The 22,406-nt window shown below is 37.3% G+C and overlaps 1 pseudogene; it reads right to left on the reverse strand.

Moving 5' to 3' along the window:
* Nucleotides 1-1,946: 1,946 nt before the first annotated feature.
* The window catches only part of LOC141826662 (chloride channel protein CLC-c-like), a 48,646-nt pseudogene continuing 28,186 nt past the window's right edge, over nt 1,947-22,406 (reverse strand).

Raw genomic sequence — 22,406 nt, forward strand, 5'->3', positions numbered from 1 at the left:
TGCCTATCTATTTGGCTTCTTTACGATCTCTAATAAACTCTAAATCTCCACGAATGATAAGCGCACGAAGATAAATGGAATTAAATTAAAAATTCTCTTTTTGTAAATTTCATTGAGTAAAATAAAATCTTCTAAGTTATAGTGGTATAATAAAAAAAGAGCAATAATAGAAAAAGATGTCTCGACTCATTTTTTTTTCAATCTCTATCCTACGAACAATCTATATACAATGATAATGTTATCCTCAAATATAGTATTCGATATTATTATCTCTTGTCACATACATTGAATATAATATCAGACGGATTTGAGTTATTCAATAATATTCACACTATAGGCCTTTAATATTTTGTAATTGTTATAACTAGAACTTATATTGTTCAATAACATTTATATTGTAACAACTAAGAAACCATAATTACTATAATATAGATTTATCTTCTTTAATAATTTTTTACATTATAATAATTATAAAATTATAATTGTTACAATACAGACTTGTCTTGTTCAATAACATTTACATTATAATAGCTATGAACTATAATTGCTATAACTACCTTAATAGTTACGAAATCATAACTACTAAATTGTAATTGCTACAATGTATTTTAGTAGTTATGATTTTATAACTATTATAATATAAACTTGTTTTGTTTAATAATATTTACATTGTAACAATTAAGAACTATAATTGCTATAACTACCTTAGCAATTACAAAATCATAGTTACTATATCGTAGCTGTTAAAATGCAAATTTATTTAATTCATATAATTAACTAATGGAATTGAATAAAAAGAGATAATAATGTAAAATAATATATTAAAAGATAATTGAATAATTATATATAAGTTATTAGTGGAATAAAACATTCTTTTGACTAAAAATAAAAAGATGCACCCCTTTGATTACTTTAAAAAAAATTGAAGGGATTTTTACTCATAAAAAATGATAAACTATGGAGGTAAAATAAAATTTTCTGGCAAAAAGAAAAAATAGTTTAAAGATGGGTAAGAACACAACTTCATATTGGCTTGTACATTTTATGCAGCAAGTATCATAATCCATGTAGTACAACCCTTTGCTTCAAATAAATAAATAAAGAGACCTAACAACTCATTAAGATACTAATGCTCTGTTTACCTGAAGGAGTGGGCGATGGATGGATGAAACAAACGGATATGGAAAGGGAAAGGAATCTTCTCCCCTCTTCTCTCCCTTATGCTTGTTTACCTTGATTAAAATCCATCCTTGCCTTAAATTATTTATTTAAAAAATTAAATTATTTATTTACCACAATACCCTCTCCTTCCCTGCTCGCCAGACGTGCCAGAGTCAGCCGCCTGCCTTCTCCGACCTCGAGCGCCTCTGCCCTCTCCACCGTCGGAGCCCCCTCCCTCGCCCTTCCTGCCTTCTCTGCCCTCGAGTGCCTCCGCCCCCTCCACCGTCGGAGCCCCTCCCTCGCCCCGCCTGCCTTCTCTGCCCTCGAGCGCCTCCGCCCCCTCCACCGTCGAAGCCCCCTCTCTCGCCCCGCCCTCTTCTTCCTCCTCCTCCTCGTCGTCCCAGCCGCCTGCATCGCAGGGGGAAACCTCGTCGTTCCCCTCCCCCTGCCTTCTCCTTCTTCTGCGGCGAGAAGAGCTGGCCGGCGAAATCGAAGACCCGGCTGGTCTTCGAGAGTGAGCCCGAGGAGCAGGACGAAGAGAGAGAGAGCCGGGAAGAGAGAGGCTACTTCTTCACCGCCACGAGCTTGCCGCTGCGCCACGAGCTTGGGAGCGATTGACGACGACTTCGATTAGACGAAGAAGACGCGGAAAGCAAGAAAAGAAAAGAAGGATATTTGTGTCATTTTATTTTCTATCCTTCGCTTTCCGTCCAATTTGGAGGAGATGGATTTTGGCAAAAAAATTGATCTGCTGATGGATTATCTTTCCCTTCCCTCGTAAAATTTTAGAAAAGTAAACAGTAGATGCATGCATGCAAAGGAAAATTTTCCTCAGTTTCCCTTTCCGTACCTCCTAGTAAACTGGGCATAAAACTCGTATAGTAATGATAAAAACCACTATTGTGACGGTATGGGAGATGAGGAAATAGTCCAAGGATGTGCTCTGGCATAAAGTCACGCCGAGTGAGAATTCCAACAACAGGGGGCTTCTGCATGAAAGTATGAAACGAGGCAGGAAAAGTATTATGGGTTCTAAAGAAATCAAAATTTCAGGATTTATACTTATGCACTACACAAATTTAGCATAAACCCTGGAGTCTTTGGCACAACACATAGGCGCCGAAATCTGAGCTCCTTGAAGAGGGCAACAGTTTTAGACAGGGACATTGTCTCAACCACTGTGTAGGGTGATATGTTGGTGATCGAGTGGAGATCAACAAACATATCCATTTCCTCCTCAGCCAAATTCAAATCTTCCAGTTTCAATCCTTTTCCTTATCCAGCCTTTGCAAAATCGAAGGGTCCAAATCTTTGTAACACCTCTCCTACCCCAGTTTCCACCCTTGGTAAATATCTTTCCCTTCGACAATACAAGTAAATGAGACCTTGAAACTAGCACAAGTTCAGGAGCATCTAAGAACGGGGGCTCATTGATTACGGGAAATCCATTATGACCAGTCAATCTCAGTGTTTCTACTATGCTTCCTACCCTCTCCACGCCAGAAAGGGAAATCAGAGGCCCTGATATCACGTCCCCTGCTACCAAGTTCCTCATGTAGGGTTCTGCATGGGCCTCCATAAATGGAAGCCCCTTCATCTTGATCATCTGGTCATAGACACCCTTGTTAAAGCAATCGGTTACTGTCTTGGATAGGAGGACTAGCATAACCAAAGGCAGCATTAGAAGATCATTAGTTAACTCGAGGAGTATAACGCATACAGAAACTGTCATTCTCATAGTTCCACCAAGGAAAGTTGCTGCTCCAAGCAGGGCAAAGAGACCTGTGTCAAGGTTTGATATTGGACCCATAAGAGTGCCAATTATCCTTCCATAAGTAGCACCAGCAAGGATAACTGGAATGAAAAGACCAGAAGGAATAGCAATGCCATATGTTACTCCAAGGCAGAAAATTGCAGCAAGGAAGACGAAAAGGTTGGACATATGGAATTCTTCATAGGTGCCTCCACTGAAGAGGTTGCGGATGGCATCATCATTGGTGGAGGAATAGAGAAGCAAGATCATTGTAGTGACCTGGGGGACACTAGAAGTTCTTGAAATTACAAAGAATGGAGCTGATAAACCAAGGTAAGCCGAAAGAGCAGCATGATGTGAGGACAGATATGATGATAGCAAGGAGAATCTTGAATAGGGCACCTTTCCTGCAATCAAGTGGATTAGTGTAATCAACTCGGTGCTTTCCAAGTGAGAATTATGTTTTCTATATAGCGAGTGATACATAACAGCAATTTTATGGCAATAGACTTGCACATTGATAAAGTTGTATGTTCGAAGGGTCCTGTGAAGAGGGCTCCAAATACTCCACCAATTAATCCAATAAAAATGATAGCTAGCAGATCTTGATTGCTATATCTTGAAACACTTGAACTAACATCAAACATTATTAGTCCTCCCTCACCAAACAATCCACATTTTCCGCCATGGCAATACTCTATCAAGCCTCTCAGTACTACTACAACATTAGCGGTTGTGAAAAAAGTCCTCCACAGAAGAGCACTTCACCACCTAAGAAAAAAAAGTTCAGAGTAACTAATCAAATAATAAAGTTCTTGAGGCTTAAAGATACTCATTTGACCATAAATCAGTAGCTACCAAGAGTTCTTAACGCCTGTATGTTCTATATCTCGCCACTTTTAAACATAGAACATACAAGAACCTTAAATTCTTAGAGCATTGAAGTTTAACACTGCACTTCTGTCTGTTACGACTTGTTCAAGTGCAGTATCTAATCTTTGAGGAAAAAGCTACCCAAATTGCTGTTGCTAGACGAAGAAACATAATCTTTGTTTGATTCTATATGACTAAGGTATCAGAGTTGCCCATTCATGGCTACAAATATAATCTTGATATAATGATTGCAATACAGAGAAATGAATACTTATATTGTTCAAGAAGCTGCTTCTTCAACAGCAAAGAGCACGCCTCCAACAGGTGCTCCGAAGGCGGCAGCCACTCCTGCTGCAGATCCACACGTTATAAGATCTCTTTGATCCCTATCATTTTTTAAGTATCTGAGCCATGTCCATGTGAGATGTTATTTGCGAGATCCACCCTAACCTAATAAGTTGGCAATGCAAGCGCTTGTATGTACCATTGGCTCCTCATTACCTAGCACAAATCCAGCAGAAACTCCAGCAATTGACCCAAATATTCGAAGAACGGGAAGTGTAAGCAAATTTCTTTGCAGTGAATAACTGGTTGTACAAAGACATGAACTGTCAAACATTTTTTGTTACTTTCTACCACCAACCAACTATATGTTTTCTTTTTCTCTGAAACATCTAAACATGATTTTAAGGACTTGAAAGATATTCTAAATTTCTACCTTTAGCCAATAAGCCATTGGATGGTGTAGTTAAATTAGCAACGTTCAAACTACAGAACTTGAAAAAACTCACCTTCACAAAAAGTGTGCTAGGAGCTAGTATGGATTAAGCATCAACTCCACTGAGATATGCTTTAACTTCAGGTATGCCTGACCCAGCAGCAGCAGGTGCAACATAAGCACAAAGGGCAGCTGCAGCTGCTGCCAAAATTACATTGATACCACTGTAGACTGAAAATGCTACCAAGTACCTGCACTGAACCATGTGTTAGATGTAGAATAATACTTGTTGAAGCGTGCCTCGACTCCGACTCCGACGGCAGAGCTTCTGTCGGAAGAGTGATCACAGATGGAAAACTCTTTGTTTCCACAAACCAAATCCGTCGGAGTTTTTGGAGTTCTTCCTCTTCTCCAGCAGCACCGCTTGAAGACTCCTCTGGATGCTCACACACAGCAGGCACTTCTTCACTTGGATGCACACACAGGTATGCTCTCTTCACTCCCTTCCCCCTATTTGCAAAGCCTTCCTCTCCCTTTTATAGGGAGAGGCTGCAATCATCAGAGTGCATGTAGTGCACTTCGTGCAGCGATCGTGGAGTGGTGGTGGTGGGCGGATTGGTGCACGAAGCGAAACCGCCGGTGGGCGGTTACATAAACCGCCGGTGGGCTGTTACATAAACCGCCAACATCTCCCACTTGTCCAAGTGAAACCACAAAGGCAACTGGTCACTAAGACCATTAAGAGGTGTCTAATCACGTAGACTAAATATAACCGGAATGCACAGTCATATAGACGGTAAGAACAACCAATTCATACATAGGAAAATGGTTCGTGCGACAACAAGCACATTGAGCATTTATTGCTAAGAAAGTTGTTACACCTTACATAGCTGCTCATAGAGCGATCAATGCTAAGAAAGTTGTTACACCTAACTTAGCCGCTCTAAATAGTACATAACTATTATCTGAATGACACATAGTCATTTGTCCGATGATACACAACCATCATCCAGGTGACACATAGCCATTCTCCAATGGTACAAAATCATTTTCCTAGACACATCATGTCTTTCTATTTATCCAGATTAAATAATATTTATTCACATCAATATGAACATCTCTAACCCCTCAGTTTGACTATCATGTCAAGAGCATGTTTCATATCCATAATATTCACATTCATTTCCATACATAACAGAAATGGATCGTCCAGTGAATATTCTCAAATAAATGTGAATTTATTTAATCTTCCTTTTTAGCTTGAGTCTATTCATTTTAATCAGTCGCTTTCCTAATCATGTTCCATAGACCGAATCAACCATAGTCATAGGTTTACATGCTAAAGTAGCAGACCCTAATTAAAATTTCAAGTAAACAGCTAAATAGTCACTCAAGATAAATACTGAGATTAACATATAATCTCATAGGGCTCACATAGTAGAGAAGCAGGGATCCATTCTCCTACTATCCTAATTATCGTCTTAGCACATGTGGTATGAATCACATGCTACGATGTTATCTTCTTTACAGAAAAGAACGCATGTTTTTTCACAATTAAACATCGTACAGATTTCGATCTAAACATTCCCAATGTTTAATCCTGAATCCAACATATGAATTGAAATCTGGCTACTAACAGGTTTAGTAAATGGTGGGAACATTTACTTTGATCACTAAACTTTAAATGATCTCATCTTGATCCAATTATCAAGGCGACCCCAGCTTATAGTTTTGTAACAATTTTATAGCTACACAAGCTAACAACTACATAAGCTGAACTATAAACACCGGTCTTACCTCTATTCATACATAACAAATAGAGATGATTGTCCATGTGAGAGGACCAATCACTACCTGCCAACATGCTCACCGAGATCTTATATGAATGTAACTCAAACACATACACTGAATAGATTATGACAAATTACTCAATCAAATTATAATCTTTGATTGTCATTGTTACATTCTACGAAGTCCCAAAGACTTTACATGTTCACAAAATGATTCTCTTGGTATTGGCTTAGTAAAACGATCTGCAAGCATAGCACGAGTAGGGATATACTTAAGAACCACTTTTCTTTTTGCCACAATATCCCTTACAAAGTTATATTTGATAGCTATATGCTTGCCCTTGCTGTGATATTTGGGATCCTTTGAGAAAGCTATTGCAGCTTGACTGTCACAATAGACAATAACCAGACTCCCACTGTCTTCAGCAATCTTCAGATGTTTCAGGAACCTTCTCAACCAGACTGCTTCTTGCACAGCAGCTGAACATGCCACATATTCAGCTTCCATTGTTGACAAGGCTACACAAGCCTGTTTCTTGTTGTTCCAGGAGATGGCGCCACCATTTAATAAGAATGCATAGCCTGATGTGGATTTTCTATCATCCAGGTCCCCAGCCCAATCTGCATCTGAATAGCCCTTTAGGCTCATATCTAATCCTTGAAAATAGAGATAATAATCTGTCCGGCCTTCAGATATCTGAAAATCCTTTTCACTGCCTTCCAGTGTCTCGGTCCTGGATTTGACTAGAACCGGCTCACTAAGCCAACAGCATAGCTGATATCGGGACGTGTACACAACATAGTGTACATTAAACTACCAATAGCACTGGCATATGGTCTTTTATTCATTTCGATTATTTCATTAGGAGTCTTGAGACACATACTTTTGCTCAGAACAGTACCTTTCATAATAGGTGTCTGTTCTATGTTGCACTCAGACATGCCGAACTGTTGTAACATCTTATTAATATAAGTCTCTTGAGACAAACCCAAAAGTCTTTTAGAACGATCTCTAATGATCTTTCTAAGATGTACTCGGCTTCCCCCATATCTGTTGTATCAAATTGTGATGATAACCACTTCTTGATTTTATTCACAAATCTTATGTCATTTCCAGCTATCAACATATCATCAACGTATAATGATAAAATGACATACTTTTCTTTTTCTTTTTTCAGGAAAACGCAATGATCCTCATTGATCATTTCGAAACCATAAGATAAAATGACTTCATTAAATCTTATGTTCCATTGCCTTGATGCTTGCTTTAGCCCATATATAGATTTTTTAAGTCTACATACTTTATCCTCTTGGCCTTCAACAATGAAACCTTCTGGCTGAACCATATAGATTTCCTCATCAAGTTCACCATTAAGGAAAGCGGTTTTTACATCCATCTGATGTAATTCTAAGTCATAATGTGCCACAAAGGCCAAAATAACTCGTATTGATACAAATTTTACTACGGGAGAAAATGTCTCTTCAAAGTCAATACCCTCCAATTGGGTAAATCATTTTACAACTAATCGAGCTTTGTATCTGTTAATCGATCCATCAGCTTTCCTTTTTATTTTGAGAATCCATTTATTCCCAATAGCCTTTCGGCCAGGAGGAAGATCGACTAAGTCCCAAACATGATTCTTTTTCATAGACTCCATCTCTTCATCCATTGCAGTTTTCCACTTTTCTCTAACTCTACATCCCAATGCTTCCTCAACAGATTGAGGTTCATCATCGTCAACTGGGAGTGTCACCAATGCCTCATTCTCAATGTCAAACCTTTTCTTAGGTTTGATTTTATGAATACTTCTTCGTAAGTTGGGCTGTTGAGAAGTCAACTCATGACTAGGCAAATTACTTCCACTTGGTTGACTAGGTTCAGACATCTCTATAGACACCTCTTTGGTTGATAATGTCTCATCCTCCTCAAATAGAGGAACTGTTTTATCAACATCACCTTTCGTTGGGAACTCAGTTTCGATAAAAGTGACATCTCTTGACTCTATTTCAGATATAGTTCCATCTTGCTGCTCACCAATGAAAACATAACCTTTAAAAGTATCAGAATACCTTATAAAGATACACTTCTTACCTCTAGGTCCCAGTTTTCCATATTTATGAGAGTTATCATGAACATAGGCAGCTGACCCCTTGTTGGTGTTCCGGATCTCCGTCCTATGTTCCGGATTTTATCCGCTCCGAAAAGCATAGAACCCCAAAGGACAAAGATTTTATCCCGCCTGGATCAATTGACAAAGTCTACAAAAGACTAAGTCAATCGATCCTTCAGGATCGCCGATTCCTAAATTACTAACTACGGTTTCTAAGACTAGTTCTAAGTAAAATTAAAACTGCGGAAAATAAATTTTACTCGAACCTTGTTGATGACCTCGAAGCCTTCCGTTGTATTCCTATCTTCTTCCTGGACGTTGGGTGGACAACGATCTTCCAGAACTAAGAACTGCAACCTCCGGATGAAGATGCCTTGGATCGCCTTTCTTCTTCTCGCAGCAACTTCGCCTTGTCTCGTCTCTTTGCTTGGATCCGGCCACCACCTTGGGAAGGAGGTTCGGCCACCTCAAGAGAAGAAGGAGAAGGGGGCGGTGGAAGAAGAAGAAAAAGAAAAGGAAGAAGAAGAAGGAGAGGGGCGGCGACAATGAAGAGAAGAAGAGAGGCCTTCGAATCGTTTCGATCTCTCCTCTCTTGTCTTGTCTTCTTGTGCCGCCCAACCCTCTCCCTTTTATAGCCACCACGCCAACACCAAGTCTTGGCCGCCCCTTCCAAAGATTTATTCCAATTTGGATTGATTCAATGAACCAATTCCAAATTATAGAAACATCTTAAATCTTGGCCCTTGGATTAGCTTGCTTGGTTTCTAGCCGTCGGATCTTTTTGATTTGGTTTTTCTTTTTTATAAAAAAAATGAAATCAACCTTATCCTCATCTAGATGTGGCCGGCCACCCTTGGTTCATCCATTGAACCAACTTTATATAAAAAGAGAAAATAAAACTGAACCGAAGAGATCTCATCCGTCGGATGCAACTTAATCTCATCTAACGGTTACGATATAATCTCTTTTAATATAACTTAATTGCTCCGATCCAACGACTGCAATTTGATGGCTTGGGCGTGTGGTTCATAGAACCATCCTTGGTTCACCTCGTGAACCGATTCTTCCTTCCAAAGAGAATTAAAACCGAACCGGAGAGATCTCGTCCATCGGACGCGACTTAATCTCATCCAACGGTTCTAATCTATTCTCTTTCAATCTTCTTTATTTATTTCGATCCAATGGATGCAACTTGATCTAATCCCACGGATACAAGCTGATCTCATCCATTAACTCATCCTACGGTCGAGAACTAATCTCATCCAACGGTTGAGATTAAATCTCATCCGACGGCTGAGAACTAATCTCATCCGTTTGATTGCATCCTTTTGAAGATGTCTTTAGGCTATAGTAGGGACCTCGAGGAGGTATTGGATCTGGCCTTCTGATGGATTTCGGATCCCGTATTCAACCCCGAATACACACCTACATCCATCAACAACGATCCATTCCACTAGAGGATCATTGTTGCACTACCAATCCAATCCCCAAATTACGTTATGGGTTCCTTCTTATTATTTTATGCATTGCTCCCCGTGTTTAAGATATCGTATGTCCGTCAATTATCTGAGTTCACTGACAACTCAATAATCGACATCTAAGACCTTGAATAGTACCACTCAACCTTATTGTCAGCCGGACCAAGTCCACTTGCAAGATTTGACTTGACAATCCTTATGAGCTCTCCAAGGGGACATCATCAGCCCTACTGGGACACGGATTCCTTCTATAATTAATGGCACACCGTATAGATAGCAACATCACCCAACTTACCGAGAATATTTGATCTGACGAAAAGATCTCACCCTTTGGTAAATCAAAGCAATAATTACTAAGTATAGGTGCCCATTTATTACATTGAGATTAAGAGTGCATAAGTATAATAACAGAGGTCTTGTTCAATTTGCGGGTCAGTGTAAATCGAACAACCTCAATGGTCCTACTCAATACACACAAAGTGCACTAGTGTAATTCTACAGTCAAGACAGACAGTCACCGAATTACACTACAACCGTTCCCGATAGTTTGTCCAAAGTCATCTTGGTTGTGAGCCTTAGTTTATAATTCACAAGGGACCGATAATCATGGTCTTCTGTGTCTCACAGACACCAAGTTATCTACTTGCAGCCTGAGCCGGCCTCGCCGATGTCAAGCTCGCCGGCCCTCATCAGTGCTGCCGAATCCGTTGCCGGCCAAAACAGGGACGGAAAAAAAATAGAGAAATGCGAACAGGGCCTGCTATGCCAGCCAGCCGACTCCTTGTCAGCCTCGCCGGCATCAGGAGGACGCGTCGCTGGCCGAAGACAACACCTGTGTGCTGCCGCGGGCAGTGCGTGCGTCTATTGTTGTCTTTGCACAAGAGCAGAGACGAGCCGAACAGAAAAATCCCGAGCAGCGCTAGTGCACCGCCACTTGGGACGTCGGAACAGGTAAACTAAAATCTACTTCATGCTCTGATACCAATGTAGAATAATACCTGTTGAAGCATGCCTCGACTCCAGCTCTGGCGACAGAGCTTCTGTCGGAAGAGTGATCACGGATGGAAAACTCTTTGTTTCCACAAACCAAATCCGTCGGAGTTTTTGGAGTTCTTCCTCTTCTCCAGCAGCACCGCTTGAAGACTCCTCTAGATGCTCACACTCAACAGGCACTTCTTCACTTGGACGCACACACAGGTATGCTCTCTTCACTCCCTTCCCCCTATTTGCAAAGCCTTCCTCTCCCTTTTATAGGGAGAGGCTGCAATCATCAGAGTGCATGTAGTGCACTTCGTGCAGCGATCGTGGAGTGATGGTGGTGGGCAGATTAGTGCACAAAGCGAAACCGCCGGTGGGCGGTTACATAAACCGCCGGTGGGCGGTTACATAAACCGCCAACATTAGAAACATGCGTTATTGTCATTGTGCCGTAAGTTATGGACCTTTAAAATATTTTTTGGATTCAAATGCGAACTGCAGCTTGCCTAAAACTAAAGGATGGTACACAGATTTCTATATCGAAAAGTTTTATAAGCAAGCCTATGGTCCATTTACAATCAATTAATGTCTGATGATGTTTGTTAATCAAAAACTATCCTTCAGAACAGATGTATCTAACCAAACTATAATATTTTCACAAGAGGGCAACAATAGAAATTGATTGAAGGTGCAACTCAAATTATCCAATAAAGTTATCACATTGTTTGTCATCTAAATGACCAGTTGACAATTTTGCTAATCAAAGTGCTTAAGAGATCCTACAATAGAAGTATAATTGTAACAAATAGATATTTATAATTTCTGAGTAACTTAGGGGGAGTAGGGACCTAATTTTATGTATCATATAAAATTAAGGATCTACTTATTGATGAATAATGAACATAAGTAAAATTAAAAGATCCTACAAGCCCTGTTGTCAAGCCAATCAAAAGAGAGAGAGTTCACTTGAGTACAATGTACTGAAATATTTGAACCTTTTTCCTTGACCGCCAGTCTTCCTTAAAAAGATCATTTTTCACAATCAATACAACATAAAAGAAAGGCTCAAACAAAAAGACAGTATGACAATTAAAATATTTTATATAAGGATGCTCACAAGAATTCTTTGATGACAAAAATGATTATAATAATGTTTTGATTTGTTGTTATTACAAATTTAGCGAAAGGTTAACTTCTATTAAAATTACAAATAAAAAATAAAAATTTATAAAACAACTGATTTAATAAAAAAGTCAAAATATTATGTCAAACATGGTGTTTTATCTATGAACATACCATATGTTGCAATGGGAACCCAAACTAGACTCACATATGAATTTACATAAGTATTGCAATTAGATACCTTCATCAAATAAGTTAATAGAGACTAAGGGAAAGACTAATAACTAGAGGATTTTTTTAATAAAGATTATATTAAATTTTTTAAAATTTTCCCACTTCTTTTTTCCTTCTTCCTCCCATTTTCTATATGATTCGGGTTGAGATCAAGGACAGGAAAACACCAATGGGGAGGCTGGTGACAGATCAGAGGTCTTCGAAACAATATTCATTGGGTTGGAAATGCACCAACTTCGAGGATTCTTTACAGCACTCAAAGAGCATTAGATGGAGGCCAAGGTGGACCTTGGCGCAGCCACTCCGACACTCAAGTTAACCCCAATGATCGGAGAATGAAAGAGAAGAAAAAGTAATGAAGTAGACAAGGTGTTGTTGGAATTGTGAGAGCATACATGTGCCGGCAAGAACGAACCTCTTTTTATACTACCTCATTAACATAAAGGGAGGCACCCACGACCCTCAGTTCCCCACGTCAGGATGCGGGAGACCACATGCTGATTTGGGTAGTACCATGTCACCCCACTTCCTTTTCCTTCTCAGTTAACCACGTCTTCAAACTCCAAGTGATAGAAGTCTCAGAGTTGAGAGTCAAGCGCCAAGTGAAAATTCCTACCCAAATCAAGTTATTTTAGTATATCAGTTATTTCGATTCAGTTTTAAAATTTCTTATTCGATTAAATCGAATAAATCAAAATAAAAAATTAATAAATTCCTAATCAAGTGAACCTATAAATCTCTAATTAATAGGTAAATCTCCCATAATAATTGAAAATTTTGATTCATTTAATTTTTGACCGAATTAACTAATGTTTTATTTGCTCGATTTGTTTGATTTTTATTTAAAAATTTGATTGGTTCCGTCAATTTGAAAAAATTTGATTTGTTTTGTTTCAATTAATTCGGTTCAGTTCAGTTTGGTTTTAACCGTATATTCAACATTAGAAGTAGGGGATGTAGCTCAAATAGTAGAGCGCTCGCTTAATATGCAAAATTTAGTAGCTCACAACAAAAAAAATTATTTTTTAAGCCTATTATATTTAAATACAACTATTAGCAATGTAGCAAAATTTAACGAGAATTTTTTATGCTATATAAAGTTTCTCTTTTATTAAAAATTAATTTTTAAATACTTTTAAATTCTAATAATTAATAAAATTGATTAAATTAGTTTGGTATTAAAAATTAATTAGGAGACGTAACTCAAATAGCAGAGTGCACGCATCTCTATTAGAATTTTTTGTGTGAGAGGTACCGGGGATACGTAGCAAAATTTAGAGAATTTTTATTTCTCTTTTATTAAAAATTAATTATTAAATACTTTTAAATTGAAATAATTAATAAAATTGATTAAACTAGTTTGGTATTAACAATTAATTAGGGGATGTAGCTCAAATGGTAGAGCGCTTGTTTAGTATGTGAGAGGTATGGGGATTAATACCCCGCATCTCCATTAGAAATCTATATTTGTTTGAGATGTTTGGGGAAGAATTTTTATATTTTATAAAGTTTCTCTTTTATTAAAAATTAATTACTAAATGCTTTTAAATTGAAATAATTAATAAAATTGATTAAACTAGTTTGGTATCATCAATTGATTAGGGGATGCAGCTTAAATGGTAGAGCACTTGCTTAGCATGCGAGAGGTATGAGGATTGATACTCTGCATCTCCATTAGAAATATTTGTTTTAGATGTTTGGGGAAGAATTTATATGTTTTATAAAGTTTTTCTTTTATTAAAAATTAATTACTAAATACTTTTAAATTGAAATAATTAATAAAATTGATTAAAATAATTTGGTATTATCAATTAATTAGGGGATGTAGTTCAAATAACAGAAGCATGTGAGAGCTATGGGGATTGATATCGTCTCCATTACATATATTTGTGTGAAGAATTTTTATGCTTTATAAAGTTTCTCTTTTATTAAAAATTAATTATTAAATACTTTTAAATTGGAATAATTAATAAAATTGATTAAATTAGTTTGGTATTACTAATTAATTAGGAGATGTAACTCAAATAGTAGAGTGCTCGCTTAGCAAAAATATTTGTGTGAGACGTTTGGGGAAGAATTTTTATTCTTTATAAAGTTTCTCTTTTGTTAAAAATTAATTACTAAATACTTTCAAATTGAAATAATTAATAAAATTAGTTAAACTAGTTTGGTATTACTAATTAATTAGGGGATGTAGCTCAAATGGTAGAGTTAGCATGCGAGAGGTTTGGGGAAGAATATTTATGCTTTATAAAATTTCTCTTTTGTTAAAAATTAATTACTAAATACTTTTAAATTGGAATAATTAATAAAATTAGTTTGATATTAACAATTAATTAGAGGATGTAGCTCAAATGGTAGAGCACTAGAGGTTCGAGAGATATAGCAAAATTTAGCAACGAGAAATACTTTCAAATTGGAATAATTAATAAAATTGATTAAATTAGTTTGGTATTAACAATCAATTAAAGGGATGTAGCTCAAATAGTAAATTAGTTGAATACTATTGTAGTCTACATCTCCATCTTTTTAAATTTTTTAAAAAATTGTAGTTTAATATAGATGCTCACAATATAAAAATATAATTTTTAAAATAAAAAAATTAAATTATATTTAAATACAACTATTAATAACATAGCAAAATTTAATTTTTTATGATTTATAAAATTTCTCTTTTATTAAAAATTAATTATTAAATATTTTAAATTAGAATAATTAATAAAACGATTGAATTAGTTTCTTGCATATGTTGAAGTAGGTAAGGGTGAGAGAAAATTTGATTAAACTAAACTATCGAATTTAAAATTTTAGTTTGATTATTTTAAAATTTTAAATTTTCAAAAAAATTAATTATATCAATTAATTCGATTCGATTTTAAAATTTCTTATTCGATTAAATTGAATAAATTAAAATAAAAAAATAATTGATAAATTTCTAATTAAGTGAGCTTATAAATCTCTAATTAATTAATAAATCTCTCATAATACTTAAAAATTTTAATAATTTCGATTAATTCATTTTTTTACCAAATTAACTGATATTTTATTGATTCGGTTTGTTCAATTTTTATTTGAAAATTCGATCGATTCAATTAGTTAAAAAAAATTGATTTATTCGATTCAATTAATTTGAGTCTATTCGAGATGTGGCTCAAATGGTAAAGTACTCATTTAGCATGTGAGAGGCACAAGGATTCATACCTCACATTTCTATATTTTTAATTTTTTAAAGAAAATATAGTTTAATATAGTTGCTCATGTTAAAACTGATGGAATCAAAATATCTCCACAATGGTATGATATTGTCCACTTTGGGCCTAAGCTCTCGTGACTTTGTTCTTGGGCTCTCCCCAAAAGACCTCATACCAATGGAGATACTTTCCATCCTTTTAACCCCATGATCTTTTCCATGTACTTTAGATGTGAGACTATTTTTGCACCCTTACAACCCAACAATCCCCCCTCAAACAAAGGACCACAGACCCCCCTCAACGTCGTTTTTGATGTCCTAGTTGCAATCCTCGACCCACTAGGACTTTTTGCCCTTCGGTTCACCCGACCTACTAGGACTTCCCACCTAACAGCAGCTAGGACTTTTTGCCCCTCGGTCCACCCGACCTACCTAGGACTTCCCACCTAGTTGCAACTTGAACTTTTTGCCCCTCGGTCCACCCAATCTACTAGGACTTCTCACCTGGTGTCTGGTCCTCGGACTTTTTGTCCCTCGGTCCACCCAACCTACTAGGACTTCTCACCTGGTGTCTGTTCCTCTTGATTCAGACACGGGAGTACCCACTTCCTTTGTTTAAGGTTCAAACCACATGGTTAGATCTGGATCATGGCTCATCCGGCGATTAGTCCGGTAAAGAGCGATCTCGCTCTGATACAACTTGTTAAAACCGATGGAATCAAAATATCTCCATAATGACATGATATTGTTTACTTTGGGCCTAAGCCCTCATGGCTTTATTCTTGGGCTCTCCCCAAAAGACCTCATACCAATGGAGATACTTTCCATCCTTTTAACTCCATGATCTTTTCCATGTAGTTTAGATGTGGGACTATGTTTACATCTTTGCAACCCAACAGCTCATACTATTAAAAAAAATTTATGTTTATAAAAAAAATTAAATTATACTTAATTACAACTATCAGTAACGTAGCAAAATTTAGTCACGAGACTTTTTTTATACTTTATAAAGTTTCTCTTTTATTAAAAATTAATTATTAAATATTTTTAAATTAAAATGATTAATAGAATTGATTGAATTAGCTTGGTGTTTATGTTGAAGTAGGTAGGGGTGAGCAGAAGTTCGAATAAATCGATCAAATTTAAAAATTTAATTCAATTATTTTGAAATTTTAATTTAAAAAAAAAAATCAATTCTTTCGGTTAATTCAATTTGATTTTGATTTCAATTTTAAATTTCTTATTCGGTTAAACCGAATAAATCAAAATAAAAAAATAATCAATAAATTTTTGATTAAATGAACCTATAAATCGGTTTCAGTTTTGATTTTAAAATTTTTTATTTGATTAAATCAAATAAATCTAAATAAAAAAATAATCAATAAATTCTTAATTAAATGAACCTATAAATCTTTAATTAATCGATAAAGCTCCCATAATATTTGAAAATTTTAATTATTTCAATTAATTTAATTTTTGATCAAATTAATTGTTATTTTATCGATTCAATTTGTTCGATTTTTATCTGAAAAATTCAATCGATTTGATTAGTTCAAAAAAATTTAATTCGATTCAATTTTAATCGAATATTCAGTACTAACTCCAAGTCCCAAAATTCATTCTGGACTATCTCGGTGGGTAAATTACTAAAATTCTCATTCCAAAGAACTTTCGAAGAGGAGGAGATGATTATAAAATATAGGAGATTGTTACACATAAATTATCTTATTAGAAATAATGTAATAAAATAAAAATACCGATAATAGCAAACTAAAGTGGATGAGCAGATCTTGCTTGACTTATAAATTGAGTTGTTTTTATAGGTTCTCTTTGGTCCACTGGACAACTTTCTGAGCAACTCCACCTTAATATGTCGATTTAAAAATTCTACTTGTTCCTATCTTGATTGGGCTGAGCTGTGTATGACTTCTAACTTACAACTCAATTGGGCTGAGCTGTGTATAACTTCTAACTTACAACTCAACTTTACTTTTGAACTCTCTACCACATGGGGACCAACTATCCCTCCCATATCATTATATAATATTATTAATCCTACAATGACGTCGACGCCATCCTATGGTAATGCACCTCACAGAGGTGTCCTGGTTATAGTGTCACTAGTGGAGATTGGATAAAAAGGGTGACACAAAAAGAAATTAGATGAAAGAATGCTAATTTTAAGCAAGAATAATAAAAAAAACTAAACATTCTTGATTAAAAATGTCATTAGGAACCCTAGACAGCACTTCTTCATTCTTCATGGAATTAATCTAACGTATGGATCCAATTGCAATATATATAAGTTCACGTAAGTAGTTTCAATAAGTTGGTATACCAAAATTCTAATTTAGGACGTAATTCATGAATGAAAATTAATACCCAAATCCTAATCATCATGTAGTTCCAGAATGGACCTAGTTGCAATACATATAAGCTCATGTAAGTGGTTTCAACAAGTTAGCATAACTAAATTACAACTTGATGTCATTCGTGTCTGAAAAATAAAATACTATACCCAAATCTTATTCATTGTGTAGTTCCAAAATTTATCCAGATTAGATACAAGTTTGAGAATTTTAATGGTGCAAGTTTGCTAGAGCAACCAAATTGTGCTTGGGCACCATAAAACAGAGTAGAGAACGGTACTTGGAAACTTACGCACACCCAAAACACACTAAAAATCATACTTGTAGTCCAAGCTCTCAATGGGGCAGACGTTGGCACCAACAATGGCTATCTGTGAAGTGGTGTTCCTGGTGAGCTTCCTAAGCAGAGGCTCACTTACACTCCTCTCCTCTTTCCCATTCAACTCAAATCCATGTCTTTCAACTGCCCTCCACGCTCCCTCCATGTTCTCTATCACTCTATGTCAAAGCTCCCTTCCTGCTGCTCCACTGCACCTCCTTGCATCGTTGTAGTAAAAAGATTAAATTGAAATAAGCGCATAGAAATTATTAAGTTTGTTGCTGGATTGCAATCAGGTTGTAGATGTAGAGAACTTTGTCGGAGAGAGCTGAGTGGCCGACTGCTCAACCGAGTGGCCGAGCTGCCAAGACGAGTGGCCAAGCTGCCGAGTTGCCAAGCTGCCGAGCCGAGTGGCTGAGCTGCCGAGTTACCGAGCTGAGTGGCCGAGCCGAGTGGTCGAGTGCCAAGGCGAGTTGCTGGGCCGAGTGGGCGACTGCTGAGCTGAGTGGCTGAGCCGAGTGGTCGAGTGCTGAGGCGAGTTGCTGGGCAAAGTGGGCGACTGTCGAACTGAACTGAGTGGCCGAGCCGAGTGGTCGAGTGCCAAGGCGAGTTGCTGGGCCGAGTGGGCGACTACCGAGCTGAGTAGCCGAGCCGAGTGGCCGAGTGCCGAGGCGAGTTGCTGGGCTGAGTGGACGACTGCCGAACCGAGCTGCCGAGCTGAGTGGCCGATCCGAGTGGCCGAGTGCTGAGGCGAGTTGCTGGGCCGAGTGGGCGACTGCCGAGCCAAGCTGCCGAGGCCTACGTTCAACGCAATTTCCTTAAAACAGATTCGTTCCCTCCGGTGGTACTTAGAGGTCATGACGGACGTCTATTTCCTAAGATACGACGACAGAACCGGAGAAACGATCAAGCACAGATCGTTCTCGACGAACTGATTACACTCGAAGGCTATCACAGGGGGAAGCAGAGGAAAGAGAAAAGAGAAGTGATGGATCGAGAATTCTCTTCCCATGGTCTCCCTTTGCTGCCTCTTTTATAACCTCGCACCATATTTCCAATTAATTGGAGGTTAATGGTAGAATTGATGACTTGATTCGAAATGTCAGGTAATTAACTCTGGTCATTTCAATGCCAGGTAATAACTCTTATCCGTTTCACTGCAGCCACCGTTTCAAAAAATGAAAGGAATGGTAAAATATTGGTTGATCCGCTTGGGCAAATTATGCTTTGATCGGTCCGACATTTGACGCACGCAGGTCGCGCTCGCACACAAGTTACCTTGCGAGCAGTGCAATCCGGGCCCTAGATTTGCACCCCCCTGCGCACCCACGCATGAGAGAGAGTCTCTCCCTTTGCATTTGTCCACAACATCAATGCTTGTGATACAATATAAACTAACCAAGTTGCCCCTCAACTACTAATGTGGGACTAAACTCTTCCATATGAGGGTCTTCTCCATCCTTCCATTTCATTGTTTCCATTCATATTTCCAACAATCCCCCACATGAATAGAAACTGGTATGTGATAGCTTTTAGCAGTAAAGTCTGGCATAGGATAGCTAGGTTTTATTCTTTGAACCTTCCTTTATAATAATATGTTTGCTTATTGGTTGATTTAGTAGACGCGATGTCTTTGAACCAATCGACCATTTATATAAGCATTGACACATTTCACACAAGACTTTCTCTGATGTAATTCAGTTCTTATGAGTGTGTTCGTTCTTGGCCATAAATACGTTTGGTTCTGTGAGAAAGTTTAAGATTTGTGTCTTCCAAATCTATTCAAAGCGGCCCCACTTCTTTCTCACATAGGTGATCACTTGATAAGCACCTTGGAACGGATCGCCTTGATATTCAGATGTAGGGAAAGATATTGACGCCACACTCAAGAAAGATGAGAAGGTGAGTGATAAGTCATGGGGGTTTTGATCGCCACAAGTTGCCTTGATAAGATCAAGATTAGTTCTTTGCCTAAGAACCAAAGGAAGCTCTCACAATAGAGAAAACTCTGATTTCATTCAAACTCAACATGCCTTAGCCAACAAGAGTTCTCCTATATATAGACTTAGTGAAGGTTGAAACATTAACCTCTACCACACTTCCCACTAAGCTTTTAATATCCACTAAGACCCACTAGGCACTAATTATGCACCATTATCATGCATGCATGCATGCATGATATTTATTTCCCACAATTCCCTAATACTAGCTTAGGAACTGCCAAAAAGCATTAAAAATCCACCAAAAGACATCAAAAGTCACTTCAAAAAATTCTCCCAAAAATACCTACGAAAATTGGACACTTATAGCCCTTAAATGCATCTTGGATCATGTAGATTTAGGCCTTCAAGTTTTGTCTTCATGTTGGCTCAATTTCACTTTCAAGTTGAAGGAATGTGATCCATTTAGTTGTTGCCTCCATTGTGCATTTATACTCCTTTTCCTTGAGCTCCATTATTAAGCCTTCCAAAGCTTGCTTCATTCTCTTAGTCTTGGATCTTGTCATGGATCCTCCAATTCCCTTCAATGCCTCTTACTCCTTGGCTTTGTCTTGTAAGCTTGTATCCCCTCCTTGGTCCACATCATCACTCAAGAGTATTCCATATTACTCTACTGGATCATTAAAAGCCATGTGCTTATCCTCCATCCTATCACTATTTTATTGGGTCATTTCCCCCCATAGTGATGTTCCTTAGTTGGTACAGTTAGGTTGTCCCTTTGAACCTAGTTCTTGGGATCTTCAGTCTGCATAGGTTGGGTTTCCTTTGCACCAACATTTGTTATCGGCATCAAACCCATCCTTTGAGATGAGCTCGCGACTAACTCTCTATTTAACCCTTTGGTTAGTGGATCCGCTAGGTTATCCTTTGACTTTACATAGTCAATAGTGATAATTCATGTTGAGAGTAGTTGTCTAATAGTGTTATGTCTACGACGCATATGTCTAGACTTTCCATTATACAAATGACTCTGTGCCCGTCCAATTGCTGATTGACTGTCACAATGTATGCATATTGCGGGCACAGATTTCAGCCATCTAGGAATATCTTCTAAAAATTATCGTAACCATTCAGCCTCTTCACTATATTTGTCAAGAGCTACGAACTCAGACTCCATTGTGGATCTAGTTATTATGGTTTGTTTAGAAAATTTCTATGACACAGGAGCACCTCCTAAAGTGAATAAATATCCACTTATAGACTTAGAGTCTTTTACCTCAGATATCCAATTAGCATCACTGTATCCCTCGATCAAAAATGAATATCTTGTATAGTGCAACCCATAATCATGAGTGTAATGCAAATACCTTAGTATCCTTGTTATTCCTTTCCAATGCTCAACACCGAGATTACTCGTGTATCTACTCAGTTTATTTACTACGTAGGCTAAGTCTGGCCGTGTACAACTCATTAGGTACATCAGACTTCCAATCACTCTAGAATACTATATTTGAGAGCTACTCTTTCCTTGATTTTTCGATAAATGTTGACTCATATCTATCAGAGTCCGTGCCAACGCAGTATCATTCTTATTGAATTTTTCAAGAATCTTATCCACATAATGAGACTGACTAAGAACAAGTCCTTCAGCTGTTCTAAGAATTTTAATTCTTAGAATCACATCAGCTAGACCCATGTCTTTCATATCAAATCTTGAATTCAATATTTTCTTAGTGGATTTAATTATCTTATCATTATTTCCAATGATAAGTATGTCATCTACATAAAGACACAAGATGACAAAATCATCTTCAATATTTTTGCTGTAGATACATTCATCACACTCATTGATTGTAAATCCACTATTTAACATGACGTTGTCGAATTTCTCATGCCATTGCTTAGGAGCTTGTTTCGAGCCATACAGCGACTTGACCAATCTACATACCTTATTTTCTGATCTTGGAGCAGAAAATCCTTTCGGTTGTTCCATGTAGATTTCCTCTTTTAAATTTTCATTTAGAAAGGCGGTTTTCACATCCATTTGATGTATTTCCAAATTCCACAATGTGGCAATTGCTAATAACACTCTAATAGAGGTTATTCTTGATACTGGAGCACATGTATCAAAATAGTCAAGACCTTCACGCTGTCGGTAACCTTTAATTACCAATCTAGCCTTGTATCTATCTATTGTGCCATCCGATTTCTTTTTCCTCTTAAAAATCCACTTACAACCTAATAGTTTACTTCTAGGAGGAAGATCCACAAGCTCCCAAATATGATTTTGTAAGATAAAAGTGATTTCAGATGCAATCGCTTCTTTCCAGTGAGGTCCTTCAGAAGATCTTAGAGCTTCTGTATAATTCT

Source organism: Curcuma longa, chromosome 1 (assembly GCF_044706935.1).
Source record: "Curcuma longa cultivar G26 ecotype Majalengka, Jawa Barat chromosome 1, ITB_CL_G26_1.1, whole genome shotgun sequence".
Classification (NCBI taxonomy): Eukaryota; Viridiplantae; Streptophyta; class Magnoliopsida; order Zingiberales; family Zingiberaceae; genus Curcuma; species Curcuma longa.